This window comes from Accipiter gentilis, chromosome 16, assembly GCF_929443795.1.
Source record: "Accipiter gentilis chromosome 16, bAccGen1.1, whole genome shotgun sequence".
NCBI lineage: Eukaryota > Metazoa > Chordata > Aves > Accipitriformes > Accipitridae > Astur > Astur gentilis.
Window position 1 is genome coordinate 20972538 of NC_064895.1, and position 15787 is coordinate 20988324.

Below are 15787 nucleotides of genomic sequence, written 5' to 3' on the forward strand. Positions count from 1 at the left end.
CTTTATGGTGCATCATCTAGCATTATGATGCCGTTCATTCAGAACAAGACTGAACTCAAGGCATTGGATCGCATAAATCAATCCAACTTCACGTTGAGAGATCAGGACCTACAATAGCAATACTTCTTCTTCATTCAAGACAAACTATCACACAGGTTATCATGCACTAAGAACCTTCAGATATTCAAAATCTCCTGTCTTAAGATAAAGATGCACAAAAAAGTCCCATGAAGTGAGGAAAATGAAATACGTATGTATCAACATGGACCACTAGCACTTACAAAAACCACCCCTATTTATGCAGGTTCTTATCATTGTCAATCCAGCCACAAAAAGTGAGATCAGTTAGAGCTTCACGGTTCTAGGCTATTGTGCAAGTTCATTCCTGTCTTGCCAGGGACCTCCTAGGGGAGCTTGGGCAATCACTTAAGATGAGGAGTTTGCTACTTGCTTCCTGGTCAGTCAACAACACAAGGATGATCTGGTGCCTGTAAGAATTTACAGCAATTTGGGCATCTTTAACTGCTGCTCGTGAGGTGGGTGATATGGCTCTCAAGTTCCCCAATCCAAGGGGATTCACAGCTCTTTCACCTGCTAGAAAAGTGCTCTATCCGCTGAACTAAAAGCTATGTTAAAGATACACCCCTCCAGATGAAGCTGGACTACTCCATGGAAAAGGCTGTAGGAAGAAATACTGAAAGAAAGAATGACAGAAAAGAGGCAGAAAGCATGAGGGAACATATGCCTATAGCTTATCTAAAAGAGATGTACTGGTACTAATATCTCTTAAAACCACGCTATTACCTCAGGGCTCAATTTCACAATCCAGTTTAAAACTCTGATGTTTTACGCTCCTTATATGTTGAGTTGCAATGCAGCTTTAGTCTGAAATAAGCTAAATCTCCCAGCAGCAAGGTTCAGATACAGGATGAGGACTGGTTCATTACTGAGCCATGGCCCTACAGGGAGCATATAGGTTACTGGCAAAAGCCACCCACCTCTAACAATTCAGGAGCAGCTAACAGAGGTAGTGCACACACAGCCCTAACCAGCCCACCAAGTATTAGGTGTTTAACTTCCCACTTGGTTTCTTTTGATGTCCTCTGCATCAGTTCCCTATGTGAAAAATAGACGTGAAAGAAAGTATCTGGCAGGCAGAGATACCGTAAAGACACATAGATTAAAAAGACTGTAATGCACTGAAAAACTACTGTGAGAGAAAGTCAGATAGCACCGTAGGTCCATTTCAGATGTAGCTGGTTTTGCACCTGCTTAGAGAAAGTGATAACTATGGAGTTAACTGCCTATGACTGTGAACATAGTTTATCAAATTATGAAGGCTGATTGGTCTTTTAATCCACATGTAGTAAATTTGATGGCAATTGGTAAGTAACCTCAAATGCTAAAAATTACTAGCACTACAAGTAGTGAAGTTACTGGGGGTTTGACAGTGATAGTATACATAGAAACATAGATAGAAACATAGCCTTTCAAAGCAAAATAATTGTTCAAGAATGTGTTCTGATGGCTTTTTTTCTGAGCTTAAACTATTACCACAGAGGTCACAACAAAAGTTCTTTAGTTAAACTAGTATTTCTACTAAAATTACTGATGGTCATATCCCATTGTAATTTATAGTAGTTTACTCTAAATGAAAAAGGGGTTTACTAAAACACTCAAGGAATGCAAAATTAGATAGGAATTATTAGATAGGAATTAAATTAGAGAAGTAACATTTTGCTGATCAGGCTTTCTACAAGTGATGGAAAACAAAGAGCTTGTTATATTTTCCAAAACCCTAAATAAAGGCCTAAGGCCAAAACACTGTTTTTAAACTTAGTTTCTATTTTTAGCAAAAGCTGCCTTTCCTACTTTTTATTTATTTACATAGCAGCTTAAATTCATGCAGGAGTGGGTTGTCTACATCGCAAGTCTAATTAAGTGTATATGTAACACACAGAAAAACCAGAATACAAGAAACATGACGGCCCACTGGATACACCAACAAGTAAAAGAGTATGCTGAGTATACGTATATTACTGTGTGTTGGGTTAAGCAGGTCAGTTTTCCCTTGTAAACATTTGCTATCATTTCCATACTGTTTTACTCAGGCATTGCCATCTCCAGTGATTTATCAGCTTGTCCTTTAATGTTTGACATTCCATTCGTAGCTTTAATTCTAGAAAATAAGTGGCTTTACAAGAATTTCAGCTTATTTCCAGGTTAGAGCAAGGGAAAAGGAGATAAAGTAGGTGTATAAGTCTTCTAGAGAACTTCTCATGGTTCACAAGACCCCAGAAACCAAGCAGGAAACAAAACAAGTTTTTATTTATATTGTTCAATCTCATGAGGTTAACGGGTGCTTTTCAGTACACAAATTCAATATCTGCTACAAGAGATGCTGAACATTGCTGCAGTGTAATTAAACAATACAGCAAAGACAGTCTAGCCCAGTGTCAACATTTTCCAAGTTAAGGTAGATAACTATGTTAGACAAATACAGTCAATTATTTTAGTTATTAAGACTTTAGATATCTAATTTAATATTTAGTTTCCTAGTAAATAACAGCATAAAGATTCAGTGCAACATATTCCTAACTATTATTGATTTCCGCAGAGATGTGCCTATTCAGAACCAGTTTTGTTGCCAAAGCAAGAACCCCGAGGAAGGATACGGGTGGGGATTAAGAGCAGAGTAAAAATAAGGGCTTTTTCCTCCTCGCATTTGCCCATACTTGAGTTTAGGGCTTGAGCATACTCAACTCAAGCTTGTGCACTAGTGTTTCCTTAAGGAAGCAGGGGAGAACAGAGCTTGCAGAAGAGATTTTTAATTAGATGGGTTACTTATGATTGGTGATGACTGTAGAGATGCATTCTGCTGCACTGGGCCAAGGCATCCTCAGTGCAGCCCTGCTCAGCACCACTTAACAGCAAGGATGCTCAGATTCCACATCTACTGGCTTATGCTACATACACATACAATCTTAGACTGAAAGTGAGTCCTGACAGCCAATGCTGACCCCAGAGAATTGTTTCAGCTGTTTAATACAACTTTTCCTTTTCTTCTGAAATACTGGTTTGTTGCCAAACCAAATCACATTGGCACTACTCCTAGAGAAGCCACACTGGAGGATGAGCATGCAGTGTGGGGTCTGGCAATCCACACACAAAACTCTCCTGATCACCATCTGACCCTGCACTCCTGTCAGGTGAAACTCCAACGTCATGTAACCCTACATTGAGATACGCATACTATTTTACTTCTAGACAAATATAAAATTGCCCATGCCTCGTGTCAGTTCACATTTCCCCAACACAAATGCCACATTTCTAATAGTCCAAAATATGTGAGAGCTGGACTGCATCACAGGTTTAGAAGATTTATTTATTTATTTTAAAGAATAAAATTGCCCAGGATTATCCAAAATCAACATTAATTTCTTGGGTGGAGAAGCTTAAATGGGTTTTTTGTATAAGCAAAAAGACTTGCACAAACACACTGGCAGTCAGCTCTCCAACGGCTCTACATCAGGGAAGAGACCAGAGTCACTTCACCTCAGGTGTGGAATAAATGGCATGGCTGAAGGAGAGCTCATTTAAGCAGTTTTCAGATAGTAGAAATTATACGACTTGTACACTATGCTGCGAACACCCCAGCTGGGCCAAAGCATGTGATTTTAAGACTTTATTTAGCTGAAGTGTATTAAAAGAAATACTGTATTTCTTTATTTTCTTTGGCAAAGCACTCATCTTCTGATGTGCTTTCAGAAAAACAAATGCACCATCACTTTAATGAATCTCTTTTTCTGACCTCTGTTAAACCCACAGTCAGAAAACAATGATAGATTAAAATAAAGTGTTTGCTGTGAGATTAGTTGACAAGTTAATCTTGCTAGGAAAGAGGACTTTGGTTTTCAGGGAAATAACAGAGAATTGTGTTTGTTTTGTTTTTCTGCTGTGTATGCAAGGGAAATTCTTGGGCAGAAAAAAAAAAAGCATATCAGTTATATGAACAGACTTCAAACTGGAGATTCATAAAATTTAGCCTTTCATTAAAAAGTCTCCAAAAATCATAGACTCCTTTTTACTGGATGATTCAAAAAGATACTGGAGGCTAGAATTTCCAACACTACCCTCAAATTTGTGCATGTAATTTCTGCATGCCTTTGTACTTCCCTAATTTCACAAGGCAATGCTTGCGTGTCCAAAATCCCAACTACTCTGGTCACAACAGATGACTGTACATTTGAGCTCAGTACGTACATATGGACTCCTGTCCACTTGTCATGGAGTGACTTTAAAGTCTGTCCCAGCATCTGCTCATACACAAGGCCTCCAAATTAATCATGAACAAGTAAGGAACCGAGTAAAAAGGTGACTTGTAATCATATGCTATGAAAGAAAGGGAGGTAAAAACCACTGCCCTACCTGCACTGTATTTTCTTCTTTCCTGGGTCATTTACTCCAGGAGGTAGCACCAGGATATCTAAGGACAAACTCTAATGAACCACCTGTATAAACTCTTGTGGTCAAGAATTTTCAGAACTGGACCTTTTACAGGATAAGGACAAGTAAGCATCTGGAGACTGAACCAGGGGACTAGAAAAAGATTCACCTCTTCCTCTGAAGATGCTGCTCATTCAGCTGCGTGGCAAATCACCATACAGCTTAATGTTAACAGTGAGGAGAAATAACAAGTTTAAACACATGAAAATGCAGTATTGTAACAGAAAGTAGCAAGAGAAAGAAAAGCAAAGAGACAGAAGATACTGAAAGGTCAATGATGATATCAAAGTGTAGGAAAAGAGAAGGCACAAAGCATCAAGTACAGCCAACCAAATAGTTCAGGAGAGCTAGCTCAGGGTCACATTAAGTCCACTGCATCTCCATCAAATACCATAAGCGCAGCGAACATATAGGGCCAAGTGTTTTAGACTTTATGCCCCACCTCCTTTTTCCACTACAAATACATACAAACACTGGTGGAAGGAGCAGCAGCAGTTGTGGCTGAGTAACTACTGTTCAGATGGGGCAACCTGGAGAAGGTTTTATCTTTGCCTTCATGCAGTGACAGACAGAAAGCAACCCCATAACTAAATTACTTAGAAGGATTACCTGTTAAACTGGCATCCATAGTTAGAAGTCTAATCTGGAAATTAAATAATCATTTGATTGTTTTTGTTCTTATAGCAAAACACAATAATTCCTTACAATTGACTGATGCCATCTGAAAATGTTTGAATACAACTGTAAGCTTAAAACCTGAGATTTCAGGTTTGTGGGTCTAGTACGGGCAAAACTGTTAGAAAATACATCCCCTAAAGATACACTGCTTAAAGCCTGAATGCTTCACCCAATCTTTCATTTGATTATTGAACCCTGGATAATTTGTATCGCAAGTGATAAAATGCCAAAGAAATGGGATGGAAACCGTGAAAGCATGTTCAACAAATACTGAAGAACTCCTCCTGACACCAGGAACCAGGTCTTAAAGCATCGTGGTTTAGATTAACCCTTAGACCTTAATCTGGCCCTAGTACCCTCAGGAACTGTTCATGCAACTTTTAAGATAAACACACCACTCATTAGTGTTTATTGGAGCAATTACTTTTTGTAAAGGTATCCTCCACAAATAAATTACCATTTACTCAAGATACTGAAGTGGTCATATGTATTATTTTCTTTATTAGAAAAATAACAAGACCTTAATTTACAAATTGAACTACTGCTTTCCTTTGCTATCTACATACTTATTGCTGGGACACTTGTTTAACACCTAATCTGTTTTTCAAAGGAAGCTGTATTAGAATTAAATTAGTACAAGCATAGTCTGACAGAATGAACTAATAAACAGGAAAAATACTAACCCCCAAATTTTTATTAAAAGCATACAGAATCACACTGAACTTCTTAAATAAGATATCTGTGAGAGACTTCTTTTTATTTTGCATTCCCAGTCTTGCTTCCTTCTAACTGATTAAAGTAACTATTACCAAGGTATGATGAGATAACAGTACAAACTTTGAAGTATAATTTTTTGGTTGTCTCCAATTTTGGCAAGGCAAACACCATTAAACAGTGTTTTGTTATGCAGTTCTACACCAACATATGCATCCAGAATCAGTTTAACATGCAGATCTTCTATAGGTATTCTACATAACATAGACAGAAAAGTTTTCTATATTTGAATGACTGCGTTTTACAGTAAGTTGAATAACTACAGAAAGTGCAATTTATAAGAATTTTCAATATCATATTATTAAAAAAAAAAGTAAAACAAAACAAAACAAACTTGGCAGGGTAGAGGTTACAGAACCATCACTGCAGAGGAGCAGATCTAAATTTCCATCGTAAAGTGACCTCAAGGAGCAGATGCAGACATCTGAGCCTATGGGAAGCTGATTGTTCCTATTACGTTTCTTGTTTTCTGGACATGCTGAAGCCAAGTGAAAGGCTCTGTGAATTCCCTTCTTCACTTGCCCACACAAACAAAACTAGAAGGGACTTCCTTGCTAAGGCTGACTGCTATATAAAATATATCTTGATACAGGAACAAGTATAAAACTCAAAAGAGAACTAATTCAGGAATGAGTATAAAAAGTATAAAACGAAAAAAAAAAAAAAAAAGAGAGACCTGTAACACCATGCTTATGTAGCTCAGTTGGTTGTAAAACTCAAGTAAGGTCATTCCAACACACCAGGTATCCCACTCAGCACACCATTTTACTTTGCAGAATACTCTGTATGAGACAAGTAACCACAGAGCAGAAGAAAACAATGGTATGCCCTTACTTTACCAGAAGTTAGGCTTTTATCTAGGCTTTACGCATTTTTTTCCCAGTTTCGAAGTAATTTCATGCCTAGGTGTGCACATCGACACTTGCAAAACAACAAGTAATTTCAGTACTGGCAGCCTTTCAAAATCTTCCAGCAATTCTCCCCTCTTCCAGTAACCTCAAAATGAATCAGCTCTACCACAGCTTATTAAGGAAGAATCACTTAACATAGCCTGAAATAGTTAGACTACATACAAGCAAAGAGGTACCAAACAAAACCAGTAACACCAGTGTAGTGGGAACCCCTGAACACGTTACTTTTCCTGGGCTGCTGAGGTCTCTGGTCATTCCAGACTAACAGCAAAGACAGGCCACCAGGGCAGCTGTCAACATAACTGGGCTCAGCCTTCCCATACCAGGTGCACACCTCTCTGGCATTGCAGGAAAAAAAAAATATCACAAAAAGAGGGATTAGGAAGAAAGCAATGAAGTAACCTTGCATTGGCAGAGACTTCATAAACAATGAGAGGAAACAGAGTTCATGTATTCTCCAACTACCTGAAAGGAGGTTGTAGCAAGGTGGGTGTCAGTGTCTTCTCCCAAGTAACAAGTGATAAAGAGAGGAAATGGCTTCAAGTTGCACCAGGGGAGGTTTATACTGGATATTGGGAAAAATTTCTTCACCAAAAGGCTTGTCAAGCATTGGAACAGGCTGCCCAGGGGAGTGGTTAAGCCACCATCCCTGGAGGTATTTAAAAGACATGTAGACATGGCGCTTAGGGACATGGTTTAATGGTGGACTTGGCGGTGTTAAATTAACGGTTGGACTCAATGATCTTAAAGGTCTTTGCCAGCCTAAATGATTCTATGATTCTACTCGAAGATCTGGTGGTTGAGAAAATGAAGTCCCAAGACCTTCAGGAAAAAGCATGCACCTAGGTGCGCACGTCTACCTGACGTCTGAGCCTCTGGATGGGATCACTGTACCAATAACGTCTGTCCAAGCAACGTACAGAAAATCTTGCAATTTCCATTATCTTGCTGATTTGCTGAGCTTACACCACAAAAAAAAAGGCTAGGTTGCAAAAATCAGTCTAGGCCCCCCCAAAACCTACTTTGACTCTCCAAAAAGTCTATTTTCCCTGCCTCGCCTGACTAGCAGGCAAAGCCTGCAAATGTCTACCTTGCATGTTTCCCGTATGAATACTCATTTCACCTATGATCTGAAATAGCATCACTCAGTTTTGCAAGGGCACAGGTGCTTCACTGGTATTTGAATTATCTTGCACCATCAGCCTAAGACATGCGACATATGAGTCTCTCCAGGAATAATGCACACAGAGTATATTGTTTCTTAAGGTAATTCTTTACTGAAAAGCATATCAGTATCAAGACCTTTTCATGTTTGGCCAGATCTAACATCTTCCAATTTAACATGGGGAAAATTCAGTCTTGAAACTGAGGCATAGAACCTTCTTACTGAATGAAACAACTAAAAGCAATTTCAGCAAATAGCATACTTTAACAACTTGCATTTGTACAGTTTAACAATGAAAGAAAAACAAAATAATGATGTTCTGCACATCATCAAGACTGGGTAGATATAGCATAGGAAGTAAAGAGAGAACAGTGGCAATTGTACGAGTGTTGAAGTGAACAAAAATTGCTATCACTTCACAGGAATGGATTCAGTTGGTGTAGGATAAATGAGTGCTGCGCCGCAGTAGACAAGTCTAACAGTCACACCTATTGCAAACAGCACTTCAAAACTTTGGGAAGTTTAAACAGGTACAAACAGAGAAAGAGGGACTGAGAGCAAACAAGGGAGAGCTGAAGGTTGGAGCAAAGCAAGGCAGCTGGCCAAGGAAGACAACCATGTTATACACAGACAGGGAATCAAAAGAATTATTTTAAAAGTAGGAGAAAATGTCAAGGAGCACATTACAATGTTAAGAGGGGGAAAGGGGAAAATGCAAGCAGCTGACAGTATAACTGGAGAGGCAGTTATACAGTAGCACAAGTAACAATACAGAATTTGTACTTCACAGCCAGTGGACAGATCAATGGGTCACATTTTCTCAAGTGCTCGATCTTCCTACTGAATCCAAGCTAAAACTTTTAACCTGTTAGGCCAGTCCTGATTTCTTTTGAAAATCCATCCCAATATTTTATTTAGAACTGTGATATAGACCAAGACTGAAATGTTCAAATAAGTATGATGCTTCAGAATAATACTAAAATAACACTTATCTTTAGAGTAAAACTAAAATCACCTAATGGATTCCTACTTCACTAGCTACTATAATGGCATTAGGATGGCACACAGTATAACTTAGTCCTTTTTCTTTACTCTTGTGTATATTCATTTTGAATGATACTATTTTAACAGAAGTATAAAGGAAAATGTAGGTTTCTATCTTCATTCCTCCATGAAAATGTTAAATTTAATATCTAGAATAACTACCTGCAGTAAACAGATCCAAATTATTTAACAATACTGTCCAGCATCCTTTTTATTTTAAGGTGTGAACAACCCATTTGGGCAAGCGTAACATTTTTCCATCTTTCATCTCTGTCCTTCAAAACTGATGGATTATAATAAGTTTTCAGAATTATTTTCTTAGTTTCCCTGGTGCTGTAAACCAGTGCCACACCACTGACTGCAAAGAGCTATGTCAGTTTATTCCAGCAGAGAATGTAACCCAATCTTGCAAAATATTTTGCAATGCAGTGCTATCTCACAGCGCTCAATCAATGCTTCTAATTGCTACCTGTCTTGAAAAGCCTTGTAAGTCTCTGTTTGGGCTCCTCTTTGCACAAGGAGTGCAAGCTGACAGCAAAGGAAACCAGCTGTGGCTCACCAACTCCCGGCATTGATCCCTACTGGATGTCAGAGCGACAGGGGGGCTGCTGCTGGCTGGCACGACATGAAGTGAATCCAGCAGCTGGAAGAATCTAAGTTCTCTGGTCTAACGCCCTCCACTGAGTTATGCTTTCTGCCATCATTGGAAAAGGCCACTGTTTTGATCGAGGAGCACTCCATGCTCTGTCTTTCATTACTTTGCACAGCATAAGGCAAAAGAGAATTGGACAAAACAGCATATGTAGAAGCTTGAGTTTATTAAAATCAGTGGCAAAACTGAGGAGAGGAAATAGAACTTCACCTTGTACTTTCTTTAAATACAGCAGGTTTCTTTATCAATTGCTGATGCTTTAAATAACCATCTGCATGTGCTGTATAGTGAGAATTTTAAATCTTTGGGGACAAAACACATTTTTGTCAAATTGACCACTTTAAATTCTGATTTATATCTTCTCTTCTCCAGTGTTCTGTTATGCTACTGAAAAATTAATCGCCAGATTTATTCTCTATTACCAAGGAAGCACTTTCCTTTCTAACATTCCTGAAGAAAATGCTGAAGGTTTCATTCTTAGTCACCTAGCTGAACTGCCTAGCATAGCAAGTATGGCAACAGGCGAAAGATACTGTGATGGCTTTATTTTTCTTGGAGTTTTACCTTATAGCTGAAATAGAGATTAAAGTGCCACCATTACAAAACTGATCTGTCATTACAGATGAATAAGGCGCTTTTTTTTTTTCCTGGTCTTTGTTTTGCATAGGTGAGATATGCTACATAGAAAGCAAATCTATTCACCTGCGACCCACAAGCAGCACTAGGGTCACAGTTGGGCAAAGGCTGATCTTCTCATTCATTTACATTAGCAGACATCGAAGCCATAGCTCATTACAAACTCTTTGAAACTGCCTGCAGCTTTACAGTATAATTTATATAAAAAGACAGCAACTGAATTTGACCTGCACTCTACACATAAATAGATCCAAATATGATCATGTAGAGTTTAATATATACTAAAGTGCATTCAGAAATACTGGTCTCTTCACGATTAATTGCAGGATAAAATTTCTTCCTCCAAATCATGTAAACACTAGTATGGAAGTCAGTGGAGTCTCTGACAGCAAAGACTCAGTGGTAATATGTTCACAACTTCAGTTCTGTTCTGAAAAAAATGTTACTACAATGGCAATCCCAGAGATTTGTACTAGTCTGCTATAACATTTAACGCAACAGGGATTAATTTGGCAACTAAGCAGTCATCTGACCACACCAGTAATTAGACAGCTGTAGTAAATTAGATTATTTTAATAAATGTATTAATGCACAAAACATAAAATTCAACGTTTAGAAGGGTAAGAACATGTCTAGCTTAGAGAAGAAGAATAGTCCCATGCAGTATCAAAAGGAGGAAAAAAGAAAAACGCCTTCATCCTGCAAGCAGCAATGAGACCCCCTCATTCAGCCCGAGTCCACAGGACTGTATCATTTTGTTCTTTATTATTTCTCTAAGCACACAGCCCCTACTCAGATCTTGCTGAGAGATTTAAGTAGATACACTGGAGGTAAAAGTAATTCATTAATGAAGCTCATTATCTAAGAATGAGGCCATTTGCAGTTACTTCTTCCTGCGTAGTCTGCCTTACAGTTTCCTGCATTTCCCTGAAACGCCTACATTGCTCCTTAAAGAAAGGGAAACTCCTAAACCCAAAGCAAACAGAAAGAGTCCATGTTCCAAACCTGATTATTTTTAGAATCTGGAATTATGTTGTGCATTGCTTATGGTTCCTCAGTCTTACAACTGTAGGCCACTGTGAATTAAAAATAAAACTGTCATTAAGCAATGGACTGATCCCATCAAGATCTGCAGCGTTTGTTGCAAGCTTTGTGGGTATCAAAATTAAATCAAAGGTCTGTATCATAAAGTAGAAATTCTTATTAATAAATGAAAGTATTGATCAGCTTTCTTCCTACAGTTAACCTATATAGTGAACAAACTTTTTGACTCAACTATCAAAACAAATCCAGACCTGTTATACCTTCAGACAGAAAGGATTATTCTCTGTTATGGGGATAGTTCGTTTTCATTCTGTTAGCAGATGCAAATACATCTTTCAAACTGACTTGGATTAAAAGATTCCTAAGCATTCTCCCTGGGGATAATCTGAATCATCTCAATTTTTTGTTTATTAAATTATTTTACTTTTTTACTTTCACTACAATAGTATGGTAAACATTTAAACAAGTTACTCTGAAACATCACAGCAGTCCTCATCTCAGTGAACTGTGACATGCCTTCTAAAGTCAAGACACGAAAAGATATAAATGTTACCTTTTCATAGGGTTCACATTCTTGAACACTTTTTTTTCCCCCACTAACAGCCATCTGCATCTAATTAGAAGTGATGGTATCAGCTGGAGAACATACCTATGTCATGGGGTGAAAGGCGGAAAATGATCCATAAACAATCTCAAAACCTACATCCAAAGTTTCCTGGAATGCAGTAAAGACATTATACTCTCCAATGGATGAATGTCAATTTTTTATTTTTTTTTTTTTTAAAGTCTTGTTTTCTGGAAAAGGATCCAGAAGACTGTATCAGGTTTCAAAAGTTGTTACTTTAAAACACATCTTTAAAAATAGAATTACATTACCCTTATTTGTAGATATGGATGTAAAATTCTGGTTCTTTTAACAGGGGAATTATTTGAGTAAAGTACTAGAATTGATTAAAAAGTTACTCATGAACATTTTTAAATAATATTCCTACAGGTATTATGTTGACTGACCCAGTGGAAAACCTTGAAAGAAAGAGAGAATATAGAGAACCTATTTTTCATATAGCTATAAGAAATGTAAAGTTGTCATCTTAGTAACATCAACAAAAATTGGTCACTACTCCATCGAAGTCAATGGAATATAGAGCTATGCATTAAGTGGTACCAGAATCAGCTTAATAGTCTTTAAGTGATCATTACAAATAAACACATGGCTGTTAAGGTATGATGCTATTAGCAGCTAAAATTGTTATCATTTTGGTTGGCCAGAAAAGAAAACAATAGAGGAACTTAGAAATACTTCACATATGGCAAAATTTTATTTTCTTAGTTTTGGTTTTGAATGGAACAAGATTTTTAAATGCATGCTTAAAATGAAGCAGAACTGATAAAGTCAACACCAAATGTCAAGATTTCACTCAAAGGATCTATTTGCATAATTGTGGGCATGATTACGGGACGTCTATGAATAATTAACTGAATATGGCTCAAAGGAAGTAAGTAAATGGAGTAGTGCAGCATGCCTATGGCTGCTTACTTTTCACACATTTAGATTTAAAACATTCCAGTGGGTTCATAACACGAAATGATCATTTGTTTCCTTAAAATACAACCTAGCACTAAAACCATACAGTAAAATGCAGATCTTACCAGACAAAGACAAAAACTTCAACATTTAAATGCCTCATAATAACTTTTACATATGCACACACACTTCCTTAAGCTGCCTTTTCCAAGACAACGAAGGAATAACTTTCTGTGCAGCAGCAATTACTGTATCAGGAGGGGCAGCAGGACAGCACTGAGCTGACAGTTCCTGTCCCATCCTGTGAAAACAACCAGTTCCTCTGTGTACACCCCGACGTAGGATCCCTTGCTGTTGATGAATACCATGTGAAGAGCTCAATGCGATTAATCAGTGCTGAGACCAGCTTCGTAAACAGGAAGCTTCTCCTCTCTATACATCAAAAAAATGACACTTAGGTATGAAACCCTTAGGTATGAAACCAGCTTAATTCTACCTGGATGGCATGCTTACAACTTGGTTCTTTTAAACGCATCTACAGCGTGATACCATTGGACTGGGAGACATCTTGCCATGTAATTCTGCACTAAAATTAAGCAGAATTTTATTTGCGTCCCTGTGTGCTCTGGGACGCAAACATGACTACAGAGATCTCTAGGTCTATAATATTTAAACATAACTGACTGAATCTCGAAAGAACTTTATATTAAAGATAACCCATCTTTCAATGATTCTCAGATATTTTAATTTATACTCCTAGGAAGCAGAAAATATTGTTGAAATAGAAATGAATGTGAATTAAATGTCTGTAATGTGAATTAAATGCATGTATGTATAAGCTTAAAGTATGCATGTGAGATGACACCTCAGCTGCCTTTCTACTGCTTTTCTCCCTTTACTTGTATAATACAAGATGTAAATGCCTTTTAAACACAGCTATCACTGTGTACCTCAATGGGGCCAGATACCTACCATTACTACTAACCAAACAGTGCTGAAACCCAGATAAGGATTCACTGGTCAAAAACCTTCTAAGCACTACAGACACTAATTCTGAAGTGTTTTTGTACTGACTGAGCAGATTGCCAGAAGCTCTGATTCACCTGATTCAGCAGTGTAGGTATTCTCCAACATGAGCAATCATTAGAAACATCCCTACTACTTAAAATAAATGAGATTCACAAGCTAGATAAATTACCAAATGCGTACTGACTCCCTGTGCCTGCGTAACTTCTTTCCTTTGGGGTTATACACAACAACAAGGACAAAGGCTGTTAGCTGAGGATGAGTCCCTGTTTTTAGGAGCCCAGTTCTCGGAACACCTAGCTTTCACGATCTCCTCTCCTGTTTGCAGCAGTGCAGACCAAAATCCCACTCCTCACCACCACCACCCATTCACGGTGGCCATCATCTCTAAGGCCATCGCAGCAAATGGTTACACAAAAAAAGTATTATTGGAAAAGTATTCTTAGCTACCATTAATTCCACTTAGCAAGTGGAAACTGGTGAGAGAGCCAACTACATCTGATCAGCCAGCTCTTCTTGGACCACAAGCAAGTGTCCTGGGAACCACCAGTGGCCCACAGACCACAGTCTGGGAATCACTGTCCTAAATAACTCATAACCCTCTTATTATAGAACACCATGTTCCTTGTCTTGCTCAGGCTACTATTTTAGTTTTTTTCCTGCTAGCACAGCATATCATGATGGTAGAAACTCAAGGCTCATATCTGCTAATCATGCCCACACTTTTATTTGTCATTTGGTGGACAACTATCTAGCAATCAATGAGATGATTAACTTCCTGAAGTGTAAATTCAGTTTTACCCAAATTATTTCACTTTTTTTTTTTTTTTTTGGTGTAGATTTATATCCTTTTAGCTAGAGGCAGAATCTCACTGATAGTCAATACTGCAGTTTCATCAGAAGTCTGAGGGCTGGAAAAGCAAACTCTATTCAGATGAATTCTAACAACAGCTAAGAAGCAATGTCTCAAATAAATTCAAGCTGCACATGGCTTCCAAAATTTCCTGTAACACTACAATTTATCTTTTTTGATACAAAACTTCCATTTCACTTCAAAACTCCACACTGATGGTACATTAATATTTTGGGATCACATAATCAATATCTTCACAGATAATTTATTATCACTCCACCATTTTCATGCTCTTTCCCCATATTGCTTCTTAAGGATATAATTCATTTTCAAAATGGTCTGAAGGCACTACTCTCCCTGCATAAAGAGAAAGCAACAGAAACCCTCTTTCGGTGGACTACAAATCAGTCCTTACCTGCCTCTTTTTATCATGGCAAATGAACTAAGGATAGTTTAACAGATTTTAAGGACACACTATTATCTTCTACAGTCCATGGGACATAAAAGGTCAAACTAGAATTTTATCTTGTAACTTGGCTATTAAGAATGCCACTCAAACTTCCCTGTCAAAGCTACCTAATACTGATTCAGAAACAAAACAACAGAAAATTTAGTAGACAATCTGTTCCAAAGGATAAACATGCCTTGCTAAAACAATAAAAAGTATTTGTATTGCGATTGTGTATAGCTCAATACTCATCTGTACAGTTTAGAAAGTTCTAGAGATTTATCTTTAATATAATTTATCATGTGACCAAATATTGTGTCAATAAGACATGACTAATGACTACCCATTTATTAGGTATATGATATTTTAATGCATCAGTTGTGCCTCTTTATTCAACTAAGATATGAATCACACTATTCCATATTTCTATAGCACTTGGCATACACAGAATATTACCAAAAATCAATAAATCATTTACTTCTGACTTCATTTGTCATTATTTCTCAATCTTACTTCGCTACAAAA

The 15787-nt window shown here is 37.7% G+C and overlaps 1 protein-coding gene across 1 annotated transcript in view; it reads right to left on the reverse strand.

Moving 5' to 3' along the window:
• Nucleotides 1–15787, reverse strand: part of LDAH (lipid droplet associated hydrolase) — a 127521-nt gene that overhangs the window by 70278 nt on the left and 41456 nt on the right. The gene's annotated exons all lie outside the window — the stretch shown is intronic.